At 44.5% G+C, this 16,211-nt stretch overlaps 1 long non-coding RNA gene across 1 annotated transcript; it reads left to right on the top strand.

Moving 5' to 3' along the window:
• Positions 1-6,542: 6,542 nt before the first annotated feature.
• LOC148002940 (uncharacterized) lies at positions 6,543-11,372 on the top strand. Its single transcript, XR_015631769.1, has 3 exons — positions 6,543-6,716; positions 7,504-7,947; positions 10,249-11,372. It is a non-coding gene; the product is annotated as an uncharacterized LOC148002940 (long non-coding RNA).
• The last annotated feature ends 4,839 nt before the right edge of the window (positions 11,373-16,211 follow it).

Below are 16,211 nucleotides of genomic sequence, written 5' to 3'. Positions count from 1 at the left end.
AGAGTCTTCCAGTCATCAGGCATACTATGCTGTGTCACTTGTTCACAGCTGCCTTTCTGTCAGGATGGTGGCACGTTCTGTTGGACTTAACCTTAAGTGCTCCCGTAAGCAGCACTATACTTCAAATTTTGGCATTCTTGTGCAAACATATGGATGCATAACCTAATTTTTTTTTACTGTAACAAATGTCATGTTTGTAAATTTCTTTTCTCTTGTCCCAGAAACACTTAGTCAATCTTCATCACAACAATATACTCCTATTATCAAAAACTAAGAAAAAAGATAAGCTAATACTGGAAGCAACTTAAAATCTACCACATATATTTATGAGTATTTTTATATCCAATATATTTTCCTCAGCCAACTATATTTTGTTTTCTTTTGATTCATTTTTGTTTTGAGGGGGTGGTGTGTATCCTGTGTGTGCAGGGGTGCTTACCCATGCATGTGCATGTGGGTGACAGAGGTAGATAGATGTTTTTCAATTGCTCCCTGCTTTGCATAGTTTAATTTTTTTTACTTACCTTATGTGTGTGTGCGTGTACACACACACGTGATTGTGCCCACAGAGGCTGGCAACAACAGATCCTCTAGAGCTGGAGTTACAGGAGCCGCCTGATGTGAGTTCTGGTGTGAATACCGACGTGAGTCTTATTGCCCTGCAGGGATAGTATAGGCTCTGGATCTGCTGTCTCTGTCCACCCCAGCCTTGGATCAAGGTGCTCCTAGATTTTATATGGGAGCACAGGATCTGAATAGATTTTTGGAACCTCCCACTCAGAATTGGTGTCAACCACAGTACCGCAGATCCACTTCACTGCTTGCCACATCTGAGTGTCTGGGCGGCTCAGTCCCCTTATCTATTAAACGATACCTGCTCTACGGGTTGCTCTAATGATTAAAAGAGTTAATAGCTGTGAAGTGCTTGGCACAAAAAGGAGTAGGGTCGGCTGCCATTAACGTCACAATCATGTGACTACTCTTGTAGTCACATGTTCTCCCAACACATCATTCACCACACTAATGGATCATATAAAGGTTTATTCCAGCCGGGCATAGTCATTTGCACCCGTAATACTAGCACTTGGGAGGCTAAGTCAGGACGGTTTCCTTAAATTTAGGGCTACAGAGTGAGCTCCTAGCTCATCAAACTAAAAACAAACAGATGCAAAAATATATAGTCTGTATGAGTCAGGGTTCTCTGGAGTCACAGAACTTACGGGTAGTCTCTATGTAGTAAGGGAATTTGTTAATATGACTGACAGTCTGTAGTTCAACTCCCAACACTGGTCAGCTGTGGATGGGAAGTCCAAGGACCTAGTAGTTGCTCAGTCCCATGAGGCTGGTTGTTTCAGCTGCTCTTCTGTAGAAGTAGATTCCAACAGATGTGCTGGCAAGTAAGTGCAAGCAGGCAAAGAAGAGCGAATCTTCCTCCTTCCAGTGTCCTTCAGTAAGCCTCCAGCAGAAGGTGAGTCCCAGATTAAAGATTCGTACCACCACCCCTGGATCTGAGACTTGTTTTGTCGCAGGCTGACTTTGAACTTGGAGATCTCCTTGCCTCAGTCTCCTGGGATTAAAGGCATATGTTACCTTGCCTTGGCCTAAGCTTTTTATGGCCACTGTGCCTCAAGATCTCCATGCCAAGATCCAGGTCAAAAACTTGTGTCTTCCAGCCTCAAGATCTGGATCACAGGTCTGCCCTCCACTGCTGGATTGTAGTTCATTCCAGATACAGTCAAGCTGACAACCAGGAATAGCCATTACATAGTCTAACTCAAATATCATTGATCATTTTATTTATTTCAAATGCTCTCAAACTAAGTATCTACATAGAGAGATTCTGTATAAAGCAAACAAAACAGCCCACTAATCTGAGCTGGGCATCTCCAGTGTCTTTTATTACTTTATTTTGAGTGTATTTATTTGTCCAGACTGGTTCTAGCTGCCTCAGCCTTTGGGTGCTAGAATTACAGGCGTATGCCACTGCAGTCTGGCTCATGACTTGTATTTTGATAAGAAAATGTCAGTGGGAAGATGGTGTGCAAATTGAGAGGGTGGGACTCCTATGGTTGTCACATTAATATCTATCACTTCTTCCCCCACCGCTGTCTCATCACTTTCCAACCACTATATGGGCAGCAGCCCTATGGAGAAACTCAGTAGCAAGGAACCCAGGCCTCTGGTCATAGCTTTAGGAGAGACAGAGATCCTGCAGTTGATGTAGGCTGAGCCTTCAGATGAGCAAGCTCTGACCAACACTGAGTACAGTCTCTAAAACCCTGAGTCACAGGAGAGGAGAACAGTACTGTGCAAGCCTGGGTTCAAATCCTCAGCACCCATATAAAAGCTAGGCAGGTCTGGAAACTATGGATAGCCCCAGTACACAGAGTGTAGATACAGGGAGAGGGCCAAATTAGTGAGCTTGGTTCATCGAGAGACTCTGCCTCAGTAAATAAGACGGAGAGCAGCTAAGGAAGCCATCCAATGTCGGATTTCAGCCCTTGGTGGACACTCGAACAGCACATAACACCTCACACCCCCACACAATACAACTCTGAGTCACGTCCCATGCAGCTCAGCCTTCCAGAATTCCTGATCCAGGGAAATGGTGAGGTAGGAAATGCTTGCTATTTTAATCCTGAAGGTTTAGGGGGTAATGTGTTCCATAGCAACAGATAAATGAACCCATTCTTCATGTTCTCAATGACGTATGAGCACAGCAGACCCCATCTGTGCTTTCAGTTCCAGTGGGGCTGACGCAGCATAAACACGTAAAGAAATGAAGTCCAATACTGACAACTGCTCCAGGGAGCACGCAGCCAGTGGCACATCTGGGGAAGTTTCAGAGGATGAGTCCATGATCATCAAGATGGGGACCGCGGCAGCAGGCAGGCATGATGCTGGAGCAGTACCTGGATACCATGCTTGTTGCTCTTCCACATCTGAAACACAGAGAAGCGCACAACCTAATTTTGTATGTTCTATGCAGCCATGAATTCAAGCCAACAGGGGTGGATCTGAGTGTGTGTGTATGTGTGTGTGTGTGTGTGTGTGTGTGTGTGTGAGAGAGAGAGAGAGAGAGACCATGTGTATGTATTGTATTTATCTATATTGTGTGTGTGTATGTATGTATGTATGTATGTGTTGTGTATGTATGAGGTATGTGTGCAAGTGTGTCTGCTTAGAGACTTATCTACTCTTTCTATTCCCTCAGGTGCCAATAGACCTCTGATAATGGTGGCCCTAGCAGCACAGGGAATGAGAAATGTGTGTCCTCAGGCCTAGAAGTGACAAGAGTCAAGGAGTAGCTGACATCTGAAATAGACGTAGTGGCAAATGCAGGACCGGTCTCAAGCCCCAGAGCCCCGGTCCTTTGTTACTCAGATCTTCCAGGTGGCCAAATCGCTGCTAGAATGAAATGTCCCCCTGCTACAGTCCAGATGTGAGATGCTGGATTCGTGTTGCACTGAGTCTATGTGGCAGGGGCACCCCGGACACGGGTGTGATGGTGGCCCCAGGGAAGATGTGTATAAGGGGTGTCTTTCCTCTAGGGAAGTGAATTCTGACAGGTGCTCTGATGGTGAACGTGTATCAGAAGGCAATGTGAGTTTCTCCTCTGAGGCAAGACTGCAGGATCCAGGTAGCTCCCCTAACTGACTTTAACCCCATGGCAACTGTCGGACTGTCCTCTGGCTAGTGTCACCTGTGAGGCAGAATCTTCTGGGACTCACCTACCCAGCCCTTCCCTATGGCGCAGGCAGCTTCCTGCAGGCCTTGGTTGCCAGTGTGGTTAACTGAATTGCCCATGCTCCCATCCGAGGCATCAGTGTCCTGCAGAGGCCCAGTGTCTGTCTCCTCTTCCCATGCTCCCCTTCGGCCACACAACTCCAATGCATTTGCCATTCTTTCTTGTAGGAGCAGAGGCCAGTGCTGAAAGCTTCCACTTGACCGTTTCCAAATTGACATTTTGTCATTAAAAAGGTTTTAAGTGTATAGTTTGACAATTGGGGGTTATTGGCTACTCGGATTGCTAGCACTTCTAGTGAGGAAGGGATCCTCAGGGTAGGGTCCTTTCTCTGTTGAGGTTTTCAAAGTCACACTGCAAAAGGAAACCTGAACACAGGCAGAAGTTCATACGGTGACTACTGAACAGAGCTAGGAACCTTCCTCCCAGACCACATTGTCAAAACAGGACAACAGGACAAGGATGGCAGGGGGAGGGAGATGCCAGGGGAAGAGTGTCATGACCTTCCCTGGAGAAGCGAAGATTCCAGGGACTTGAGCACCCCTGTCCTTTGCTTCCTTGAAAGTCCAGCACTTCCTGCCCTATCTGCCGATGGCTGTGTTACTTAGGACGGAAATTAGAATGTGATGAATCTAGAGGTTATCTGCTGGCTCTTCTGACAGCCACTTTAGAGCTACCCAGTGTTGAATAAGTCATCTAAAGAGGAACTCCTGGCCTTTGAGCATCCTGTTCTCAAACATCAAGGTGAGGTCAAAATGTAGCTAGGTCATGTAGACAGTTCACTGGTGACAATGTAGTTAGGTCATGTAGACAGTTCATGGTAACAATGTAGCTAGGTCATGTAGACAGTTCACTGGTGACAATGTAGTTAGGTTATGTAGACAGTTCACTGGTGACAATGTAGCTAGGTCATGTAGGCAGTTCACTGGTAACAATGTAGCTAGGCCCTAGACAATTCACTGGTGACAATGTAGCTAGGCCCTAGACAGTTCACTGGTAACAATGTAGCTAGGCCCTAGACAGTTCACTGGTGACAATGTAGCTAGGCCATATAGACAGTTCACTGGTAACAATGTAGCTAGGCCCTAGACAGTTCACTGGTAACAATCCACACGTGTGACCCTTTCACAGTTATTTAAATCAAGGACTTTTTTTTTTGTTTGAGCTGGGGACCGAACCCAGGGCCTTACACTTGCTAGGCAAGCGCTCTACCACTGAGCTAAATCCCCAACCCCCAAGGACTATTTTTTTAACCATTCCGGGAGCCATACTAGGGTCTAAGCAGTCACTCCTACTCTCCTCAAGTTTAGATGCAGGGAAAGATATGTAACAGAAAAATGGCCATGGGGCTATGTAGCAAATGTATGAGTGCATGCAGAGCCTGCAGAGGCTAGAAAGGGTGTCAGATACCCTAGAATTACAGTTATAGACAGTTGTGAGCCCCCAGGTGAGTAATGGGACTTGAACCTGGGTCCTCTGCAAGAGCAATAAGTGCTTTTAACTGCTGAGCCATCTCTTCAGCCCCATCTGCCCTATTGCTTGGAGCTTCTATCATGATATCCCAGACACCAGACAAGAAGCAATGGGGGTTCAGCCTTGCTTTTTGTCTGTGTTTTTATGTCTGTCTATTTTCCCCTTCCAGAACATAAATGTTTTCTCCATATAATTGTATCTTGGAAGTCTCTCTCTCTCTCTCTCTCTCTCTCTCTCTCTCTCTCTCTCTCTCTTTCAATCTCTCTCAATCTCTCTCTTAATCTCTCTCATATTTGGACTTTAAAACAAAATTGTAACTTTTGAAACTTTAAGAACTCTCGGAGATGGGCTAAATGTATTGTGCATTATGCCATGGGAAATGAATTATTTGGGGAGCAGAGGCGTCATGGTTTGAGGATGAAATGTTTCCCCAAGACTGAGCACTGAAAGCTGGGTTGTTACTGGGAGTCAGTGACTCTTAGGACATGGGGCCTCATGGACAGAAGCGAGGCCGCTGGTTTGCTGGCGCAGTTCCTTGAGGTGAGCAGCCTTGTTAATTAGGCTCATTTGATTTTCTCCCTCACTGCAGGGCCCAAAGCACTGAACCCACCATGGACTGAAACCTCTGAACCCACCAGGGACTGAAACCTCTGAACCCACCAGGGACTGAAATCTCTGAACCCGAGACAAAATAAACCTTTTCTCTTTTTAAGTTAATTATCTGGGATATGCTGTTATAGTGATGTAACTCCAACTGATACATTTTTTCCCCTTGGAGAAATTTTGTGTGAGTAATCAAGTCTTTTATTTCTGAATTAGAAGATTTGGCTCAAAAGAAGGGAAGAAGAAAAGGCTTGCCTCTCTGAACTGTTATAAACTGACTTGTTAGCTTGTTAATGTGGTGAAATTCTAGATTAGTGATTCTTGACCTTCCTAACGCTGCAACCCTTTACTACAGTTTCTCATGTTATGGTGACCCCAATCATAAAATTACTTTTTTGTTGCTACTTCATAACTGTAATTTCGCTATTGTTATGAATCAGAATGTAAATATTTGTGTTTTCTGATGGTGTTAGGTGACCCCTGTGAAAGGTTCATTTGACCCCACAGGGGGTTGCAGCCCACAGGTTGAGAACTCCTGTTCCAGCCCTTTCTACTATTTACGTTTTCACACTTTCTCCCCGCCACGCTGACCAAGAAAAGTGATGAGCTTCTTGTGTTAATATGGGACAAATAGCACTCTTTTAAAGATGCTTTATTTACATGTGTACCCAGTGGGGTAAAGAGAAATGCAAGTCATTTATCTCATTAGGAGGAAGTGTCCAGAGGACAAGAAGAACTCCAAAAACTCACATGCAGAAACAAAATAACCCAATTTTAAAACGGGCACAGTATGAATTGGTGTTTTTTTTCTTTTTTCTTTTCTTTTTTTTTTTTTTTTTTTTTTTGTTCTTTTTTTCGGAGCTGGGGACCGAACCCAGGGCCTTGCGCTTCCTAGGTAAGCGCTCTACCACTGAGCCAAATCCCCAACCCCTCTTTTTTCTTTTTTTAAATGTATTTATTATATATAAGTACTCTGTAGCTGTCTTCAGACAGATCAGGACCTCAGATCTCATTACAGATGGTTGTGAGCCACCATGTGGTTGCTGGGATTTGAACTCAGAACCTTTGGAAGCACAGTCAGTGCTCTTAACCACTGAGTCATCTCTCCAGCCCTGTTTTTTGTTTGTTTGTTTTCTTAAGAAAGACATAAAAATAGTCAATATGCATATAACACACCATGAAAGGATTCGTTATCAAACAGCAATGAAATTCCAAGTCATACAAACTAAGATGCCCATAATTTCAGTTTTGGTTTTCTGAGACAGGTTTTCACCCCGTGGCCCATGCTGACCTGGAATGTGAGATCGTGCTGCCTCAGCCTCCCAGGTGTTGAGATTGGAAGGGTGCATCACCACGCCCAGCCTGGGATATCTATAGCTAACAAAAAAAGAAGAGGACTAGAGAGATAGTTCAGTGGTTAAGAGCACTGACTGCTCTTCCAGAGGTCCTGAGTTCAAATCCCAGCAACCACATGGTGGCTCACAGTCATCTGTAATGAGATCTGATGCCCTCTTCTGGTGTGTCTGGAGACAGCTATAGTGTACTTAAATAAATAGGTAAGTAAATCTTAGAAGAAGAAGAAGAGGAAGAAGAGGAAGAAGAGGAAGAAGAAGAAACGAAAGAAAGAGTAAGCTTTGGTGTAAGTGTGAGAAAATTGAATGGTTGATTCTTTCCTGATACAGGTAAAGGTAAAATGGTTCTGCTGTTATTGAAAACAGACTAGAGAGTCCAGAAGGACACATTTGCAGTTAGTTAACTCCCAGAAAAGAGGCTAACATTATGGAGGGAGAAAAGGAGGCTCATCGGTGAATGATGCTAAGAAAACGGACCCTCCACCTGCAAAGGCGTATTGGACCCTCAGCTCACAGCATATACGAAACAACCCACCATGGAGAAAGGATGCCTGGAACCAGAACACTACAAGGAGAGAACACGGGAGAAAAGCAATAAGTACGATCATATAGGCATGGCCCCGAAGAAGAGGCAAGGAAAAGGAACAAGCCAAGACCCCTTGAAACTAAAAGATTTGGGGAGACTGAGAAGGCATGACTGTGTGAAAGCATTGTATCTGAAGAAAGCTTGTCTTGCCAGAAATAGAGAAAGGAGTCCTTGACTACACATGACGGGTAAGCAAGTCTTGTCCTTCCATAACCCAGTATCCACAGGAAGTTCCTGCAAACAGTTGATAAAAAAGGTTCTAACTCATTCAAGTATGACTTTTAATAAGAACTAACATGGACTTCACATAGAGAGTATAAACTTTTAATTTAGTTTATTTGGTTTTTCTCTGTGTGGCCCTGGCTGTCCTGGAACTTCATCTGTAGACCAGGTGATTGTGAACTCAGAGATCTGCCTACCTCTGCCTCCCAAGTGCTGGGCTTAAAGAGGTGTTCCATCACCGCCTAGCTAGGGCACATACTTTATATTTGAGGAGTAGCACTTGGCATTTCCACAGAAGTGTTCATCAGAAATGGAAACATAGCCAAAGGTGTTCATGTGAATTGAAAAACGTGCCCAAGAAAGCGAATGCTGGGCTGCCACGGTGGGTCGACTGTAAAAGGCAAGGCTCACAACCAAAATATAGGAAGGCAACTGCTGCCAAGAACCAAAGAGAGCCAAAGGCATGATAACACCGGGAGAGATGGCCTGACAGTTGTAGGAGTTAAGACAGAACTGGTGGAATTCAGAAACACAAGCCTAACAGGCCACCAAAGACAACATTACAGAGTGATGGACAATGAAACAGAGAGAAGCTGGTAAGTCAAGAGAGCAATTAAACCATTCCGAAGTATTTAATGCAGATAATCAAAGTCTATGGAGAGAAATGTACCAGGGTATAGGAAGATAATTATAAAATAAAACTCAAGTGAAATTTTCTTTAAAGAGACACTGAGATCTACATTTTGAAAAGGCACAACACAGTTTGCTTCTTGGCCTTCTGGCTAAGATCAAGTGTGAAAAGGCACACGGATCAGACAGGTTAAGTAGAGAGGTACAAGTCAGTATTCACCACACTTTAAAGACAGAGGTGGAGCCCCGGAAGCAGCTACATTAATTGAATCACTCAGGCACATCTTTGCCCGTGCCAGATGCAATTAACACTAAAAGATATGCCAGGAAAGAAGGAAAAAGTAGTAAGCCTAGGGTTTTATATCCAGCCACAGTGCCCTCCTGGAGTAAGGGTTACAACCATATTAATCACAGAACAAAAGAAAGGGCTTGGGGAGCTGGCTCAGTAGTTAGGAGCACTTGCTGCTCTTGTAGGGGACCCAGGCTGTGTTTCCAGCACCCACATGATAGCTAACAGCCATCTGTAACTCCAGTTCCAAGGGATCTGATGCCCTCTTCTGGTCTCCAAGGACCATGTCATGGTGCACAGACATAACTTGCAAAAATATAAACAAAGTAAAAATAAATACATCTTTTCTTAAGGGGAAGAAGAACTAAAGGTGGTGGTGCAGGCCTTTAGTCCTGGCACTTGGGAGGCAGAGGTGGGTGGGTCTCTATGAGTTCAAGACCAGCCTGATCTGTAGGGCAAGTTCTGGACCAACCAGAGCTGCACAGTAAGTCCCTGTCTCTGTGTGTATTATATACGTATATAGCTGGGCCTGGCAGGACAAGAGCCTGTAGCTCAGCACTGTGGGAAACAGAGACAGAGATGGGCTTGCTGCCTGCCAGCCCAGCTCTGGGTTCAGTGAGAGACCGTGGAGTGATAGAGCAGGATCCCCATGCTGGTCTTTGGCCTCTGCATGCATGCATGCATGTATGTGCTCACCTGCACACGTGAGGGCATAATCACACACAGAGCACACATACATACACATACCAAAAAGAAGAACTAAAAGTGGGCTGGGAAGATGACTCAACAGGTGAAGACTCTTGCCTCCATGCCCAAGGACGTGAGTTCAATTCCCAGGACCCACATGACGGACAGAGAGAACAGATTCCTTCGACCTGCTCTCCAAACGTCACACGCACTCTGTGGCATGCATGTATCTACCCATCTACCCTCACAATCTCCTACACATGCATGTGAACACAAGATAAGTTAAAACATAATACAAATTTTAAAAGAACTAGAGGAACACTGTTCAATTAGCTCTGTGTGTGTGTGTGTGTGTGTGTGTTTGTGTGTGTGTGTGTGTGTTTGGAGGGTTATATTACCTGTTTGTGTGTAGTATGTTACCTGTTAGTGTGTGTATGCATACATGTACATGACTATGGAGGCCTGAGGTTGACTTTACTGTTTTTGAGACAGGATGTCCCACTGAACTTGAAGTCCGTTGGCTGAGCTAGGCTAGCTGGCCATCAAGTTCAGGTCCACTTGTCTCTGCCCCACAGTGCTGGGCTGCAGGTCATATGACTACATCTGGATTCGTATGTGAGTGCCAGGGATCAAAAGCATAAGATCCTCATACTTCCCACAGGGACTCCACTGATCAAGACAACTCCTGCCTCTGCGGAAGCCACAGAGGACAAATTCCAGCCAACAAAGAGACATTCTGTCCAAGGGGCTGAGTGTACATACTGATACATACGTATGTATGCACACACAGATACGTATGCACACACATGCCCACATGCACATGCACACATGCGCACACACGCACACACATACTGCAGAAGCATGATGGAAAGAATGTTATGGGTTTGGAGAAAGTAATGTGGGAGTTGTGTAAGCATCAAAAGAGAAGGCAGGGGGAAGGATTGGAAAACTGAATGAGCCTCTGGCACTAAAAATGTGTTTAACAGGAAAGGGATAGAAGGAAGTTAAGATTGAGTTTTCAAGCTGAGCGGTAGAGAAAACCCAGGAGAAATATAGCACAAATAATCTTAGCATTGCTAAAATAAGGAGCTGTCATCTGAGTTGATCAAGATATTATGATTACTAGTCACTGTGAGGTTAAATATGCAGCCTTCCTGAGCATGTATAAAACTATGATTTAAAGCAAAGCCACAGCTAGGTGTAGTGGTACACACCTTTAGTCCTGGCCCACGTGGGCAGAAGAGGCAGGTGAATCTCTGAAGTCATGGCCAGCCTGGTCTACATACAGAGTTCCTGTCTAGCCAGGGCTACATAGTGAGGTGATCTCTTCAGTCAAAAAAAGTAATAAATGGGGCTGGAAAGATGGCTCAGTGGTTAAGAGCACTGACTGCTCTTCCAGAGGTCCTGAGTTCAAATCCCAGCAATCACATGGTGGCTCACAACCATCTGTAATGGGATCTGATGCCCTCTTCTGGTGTGTCTGAAGACAGCTACAGTGTACTCATATTCATAAAATAAATAAAATCTTAAAAGTAATAAATGTAAAGCAAACAGTCCATTTATAAAACAATTTAAATATTTTCTGTGTAAATAGACATACGGACATGGAATCATACATATGTAAAGAGAATCATGGCATCCAGGAGCAGACATATATGACAGTGAACGTAACTTAACTTATGGTACCTACTGCTAGGAAATGACTTTGTGTTAGCTCTTGTGTTAGCTCTTGTGTTAGCTCTTGTGCTGTGCATAAAAGACATGATTAAAAATCACAAGGAGGCCAAATGAATTAAGAGGAGTCGTGTTTGTGGATTAGTTTGAGATGTTAGTATAAGCCCATGTTTAGCTTCCTAGACATGGATGGTTATATATTAAAATATTACTGGGCATGGTGATGCACACACCTGTAATCCTAAAGCGTGGGTGGTAGAGGCAGGAGGATCACAAGTTCAGGGTTGTTCCCTATTTCATAGCAAGTTCAAGGTGCTGGGGGTTTCAGATTTCTGAGGGAAGTCAGGCACTGAAAGGGAGACCAGAGAATCATGTGCATGGAGAAGATCTTAAGAGAGGAGAGCAGGCATCCAAGGACTGAATCTGCTCTCTGGTGTGAGGGGCAAGAAGACAGGAGCTTGGGCGAGCCTGAGTCTCAGCACAGAAGCAGAGAAGTCAAGATGCAGCAGGTGGCTGCTGTCTTCTAAGTGTAAATTTGTCTTATAAATGATGTGAAATCCTGAGAGATGGGGTGTGAGGACACAGCACATTTTGAGGGATTGTGGGAGAGAGTCGGGCACTCCAGTAGTGCGTGAACTTTTATAGTCAGCGGACACTGTGCTTATGATTACCACTCTCCCCCATCGCAGCCAAAGAACACTGGTGATAAAACATTCTGCTTCTGTCATTCCCTCCAGCCACCTCACTTATCCCTTCTTAGCCAGCATCCTCAGTGCTCTCACAACATGCCCCTAATCATGCCACTGCAGCCTGCTCTAATTTCCTCAAAGTGTCAGTTAGCCAGCTACTGCCTGTTGGATAGGAGGGTAAACTCTTCAAGGGTCAAAAGTGAGCTTGATCCTGGCATAGTGGTATACATCTATGATCCCTTTTGGGACATTGAGGCAGGGGAATGGAGAGTTTAAATCCAGCCTGGACCACATAACGAAACCCTGGAAAACCTGCTTCTGCTTCTGAGATTTTTTTTTTTTTTTTTGGTTCTTTTTTTCGGAGCTGGGGACCGAACCCAGGGCCTTGCGCTTCCTAGGCAAGCGCTCTACCACTGAGCTAAATCCCCAACCCCCTGCTTCTGAGATTTTGTCAATGGTGGCTCTCATACCCATTCCTCCCACCTCTTTATGGGTTGCATCCTTAAAGATGTCAGCTTCAGGAAGACCCCAAATGTGTGGCTTCAATTAAGCCTCCTGTCCACGGCTCTGCAGTGGACAAAGAGTAACACATACAAGGTGGTAATTTCCCGCTATGTGGAGGGAGGTGCTGCCTCTCCTGGGAGGTCCGAAGGGTGTACTTTCCCCATGCAACAAAGAAACTGTGGCTTAGATGAGCTGCAAGCTGCATAGGCCTAAAGGGCTACTGGAACTCAGAATTTCTAATTCCAAGTTCAGTGTGTGTGTGTGTGTGTGTGTGTGTGTGTGTGTGTGTGTGTGTGTGTGTAATATCACATGTTTTTTTAATGTGACTTCTTAGGTATTTAATGTTAAATTATTTTTTTTCCTTTTTCTTTTTTTCGGAGCTGGGGAACGAACCCAGGGCCTTGCACTTCCTAGGCAAGCGCTCTACCACTGAGCTAAATCCCCAACCCCATGTTAAATTATTTTTAATGATACTTAAATATAGTTTGTTATTCAGCATTGTTGTTTCATGTTTTCTTCATCTTACTGAATTCGTTAATAAAAATTAAGTGGCATTTCTATTACATGACCAGGATACCACACACACATACACACAGACACACAAACACACAGACACACGGACACACACACAGATACACATACACATACAGACACACAGACACACACAGAGACACACAGACACACACACAGATACACATACACATGCAGACACACAGACACACACAGAGACACACAGACACAGAGACACACAGACACACAGAGGCACACATGCACACAGACAGACACACATAGAGACACACACACACACACAGAGAGAGAGACACACAGACACACATGCTCACAGACACACACAGAGAGACATACAGACACACACAGAGACACACAGACACAGAGACACAGAGACACACAGAGGCACACATGCACACAGACAGACACACATAGAGACACACACACACACAGAGACACACAGACACACATGCTCACAGACACACACAGAGAGACACACAGACACACACAGAGACACAGAGACACACAGAGGCACACATGCACACAGACAGACACACATGCACACAGACACACAGAGACACACACAGACACACACACAGAGACACACAGACACACATGCTCACAGACACACACAGAGAGACACACACACACACAGAGAGACACACAGACACAGAGACACACAGACACACAGAGGCACACATGCACACAGACAGACACACATGCACACAGACACACAGAGACACACACAGACACACACACAGAGACACACACAGACACACATGCACACAGACACACAGAGACACACACACAGAGACACACACACAGAGACACACACAGACACACACAGAGACACACACACACAGACAGACACACAGACAGACACACACAGACACACAGACATATAGAGACACACCACACACAAGATCCTGCTATTCGTTCCTATTTCATTATACATTCATGTCTTCGCTGCCCTCCGCTCCTTTCTGAGACCAGGATAGATTGTATCAAATGCACAGAAGGTGTTGAGGACCCACTGCATGCCAGACTTTTTTCCTCAGTGCAGACGCTTGCAAGAAAACAGAAGGGACTCTCCCAACTGGGCTTTGGTATATGGAGAGAACAGATTCAGAGTTAGGGAAACTGAAGCAGAAGTCAAGGGGCAATGAACACTAGAGAGAGAGCAGTTCTCCAGCGCAATCCGTGGAGACGTTCCTTTGAGTGGTCGGCTGAATGTTAGTCGGACAAAGGATAACTGAGGTCCGGTGAGAATGGGCAAACAGCTGCCGGGGAGCAATGGCTTGGAACTCTGGAGCTGTGGCCTAAAGCAATGTGGGGAGGAAAGGGTTTCGTGTTCCAGAGAAGCCATGGCAGGAACTCAAGGCAGGAACCTAGAGGAAGGAATGGGAGCAGAGGTCATGGAGGGCCACTGAGGGAAGTCATTTGCTATTTTCTCATAAGGGTGAACCTGCTGAGATCCTAGCAACTCAGCCATTCTAGTTCTAAATACACATCCTTGAGAAATCTGCACACGAGTTTTTCCTTTCTTTTCTTTTCTTTTCTTTTTTTTTTTCGGAGCTGGGGATCGAACCCACTGCACACGATTTTTAATTTACATTGGCTTATTTTTTGATACAAATATATATAGATGTGTATGTATAAATATACATGCACTTATATATTTCACATTTTACTTGGTGGACATAAGAAAATGTATTGATCAAACAGTTAAACTTTGGCCATCCGTTTTGAAGAATGCGCTGAAAATAAAGGACTCTTCATCCAGAAGACTATACATCCACAGGAGATCTGGGTTGAATTCAGAAGATCCACATATATTTTAAATTCAACAATGAGGAGGAGGACGAATGGAATCTATACTGAAAACTTAGCTATAAAGTCTGCTGACTTAAGGTCTCTATTTGTAAGAACTACTTGACAAGATCGTGGCTTAGAAACCAAGGGTCAGGCTTTTGCTTTTCAACTTGAGCTGATTACACAATAGACCCATGGCCCAACCTTAAAGGCAGTCAGGTGGAGCAACGAACCTCTGACAGTCATGGAGTCACAGACAGCCAGTCTTTTGAAATAGGACAGCATAGAAAACCAGAAGACTTGACAATGACAAACTAAAAATGTCTCAGAAACTATTTCAGATGACAGTAGAAGGAATTTCACTTATGAACCCATAAAGGATGAGATCTGCTAGTCAAAACCTGGAGTGGTTGCCAAGCAACTCGGTAGCCCCTCAGTGGACTCAGCCCTGGTGACTCTGATTGGAATCAGTGGTTTTTGCCTCATCACGGGGGTGGAGGGAGCTTAGTCTTATCACAACTTGCTATGCCATGTCTAGTAGACATCCCTGGGAGGCCTGCCCTTTTCTCAAGGGAAACAGGGTAGGGGAGAAGAGGGGAGATGTGGGGGAGGAACTGGGAGGAGAGGAGGAGGGAAAACTAAGGTTGGGATATAATATATGAAAGAATAAATAACTTAAAAAAAGAAACAACAGATTCCTACTGTCTACTTAGTTTTTCTGTAAGCTTAAATTTTCTCTGAAAATAATCTAATTTTTAGAATATAGACTATAAATAGGTAATATTCTTCTCAAGAAACATGTAGAATCAAATGCTTTATCTTTTTTTAAAGGTTTATTTATTTTATGTATGTGGGTACACTGTCGCTTTCTTCAGACACACCAGAGGAGGGCATCAGATCCCATTACAGATGGTTGTGAGCCACCATGTGGTTGCTGGGATTTGAACTCAGGACCTCTGGAAGAGCAGTCAGTGCTCTTAACCGCTGAGCCATCTCCAGCCCCAAATGCTTTATCTTAATCTGTAGAAGAAAACTAAGCTAGATGCATCTTCAAAGGGGACATAAAGAATGACTTATCCTCAAATGGAGATGAATCACTGTTGCTGATTGGACAAGCCAAGAGGAAGTGAGACAGTGCCCACAGGGAGACCAGGGTCCTCTGAGAAGTAGAGTGACCTATCTTGCTTTGTTTACTAGTCACTTGGCATTTGACACAGAGTCTCACCGTATAGCTCAGGCTAGACCTGATTGCATAGTTCTACCTTGGTGCTAAGGTTACAGTTAGCTGTATGCTACTGTGTCTGGCTAAGAGATACTCCTTTTTGAACTCAACTCAACATAGCTAAGATATACAACAAAGAGAAACCTATCATTATTCACAGAATTGCTCTAAAAATAGGTTGGGTTTACAAGATTAATTTAAATACCCTGAGCAGAG

This window comes from Rattus norvegicus, chromosome 10 (assembly GCF_021556685.1).
Source record: "Rattus norvegicus strain SHRSP/BbbUtx chromosome 10, alternate assembly SHRSP_T2T, whole genome shotgun sequence".
NCBI lineage: Eukaryota > Metazoa > Chordata > Mammalia > Rodentia > Muridae > Rattus > Rattus norvegicus.
This window is presented reverse-complemented; position numbering and strand designations above follow the sequence as displayed.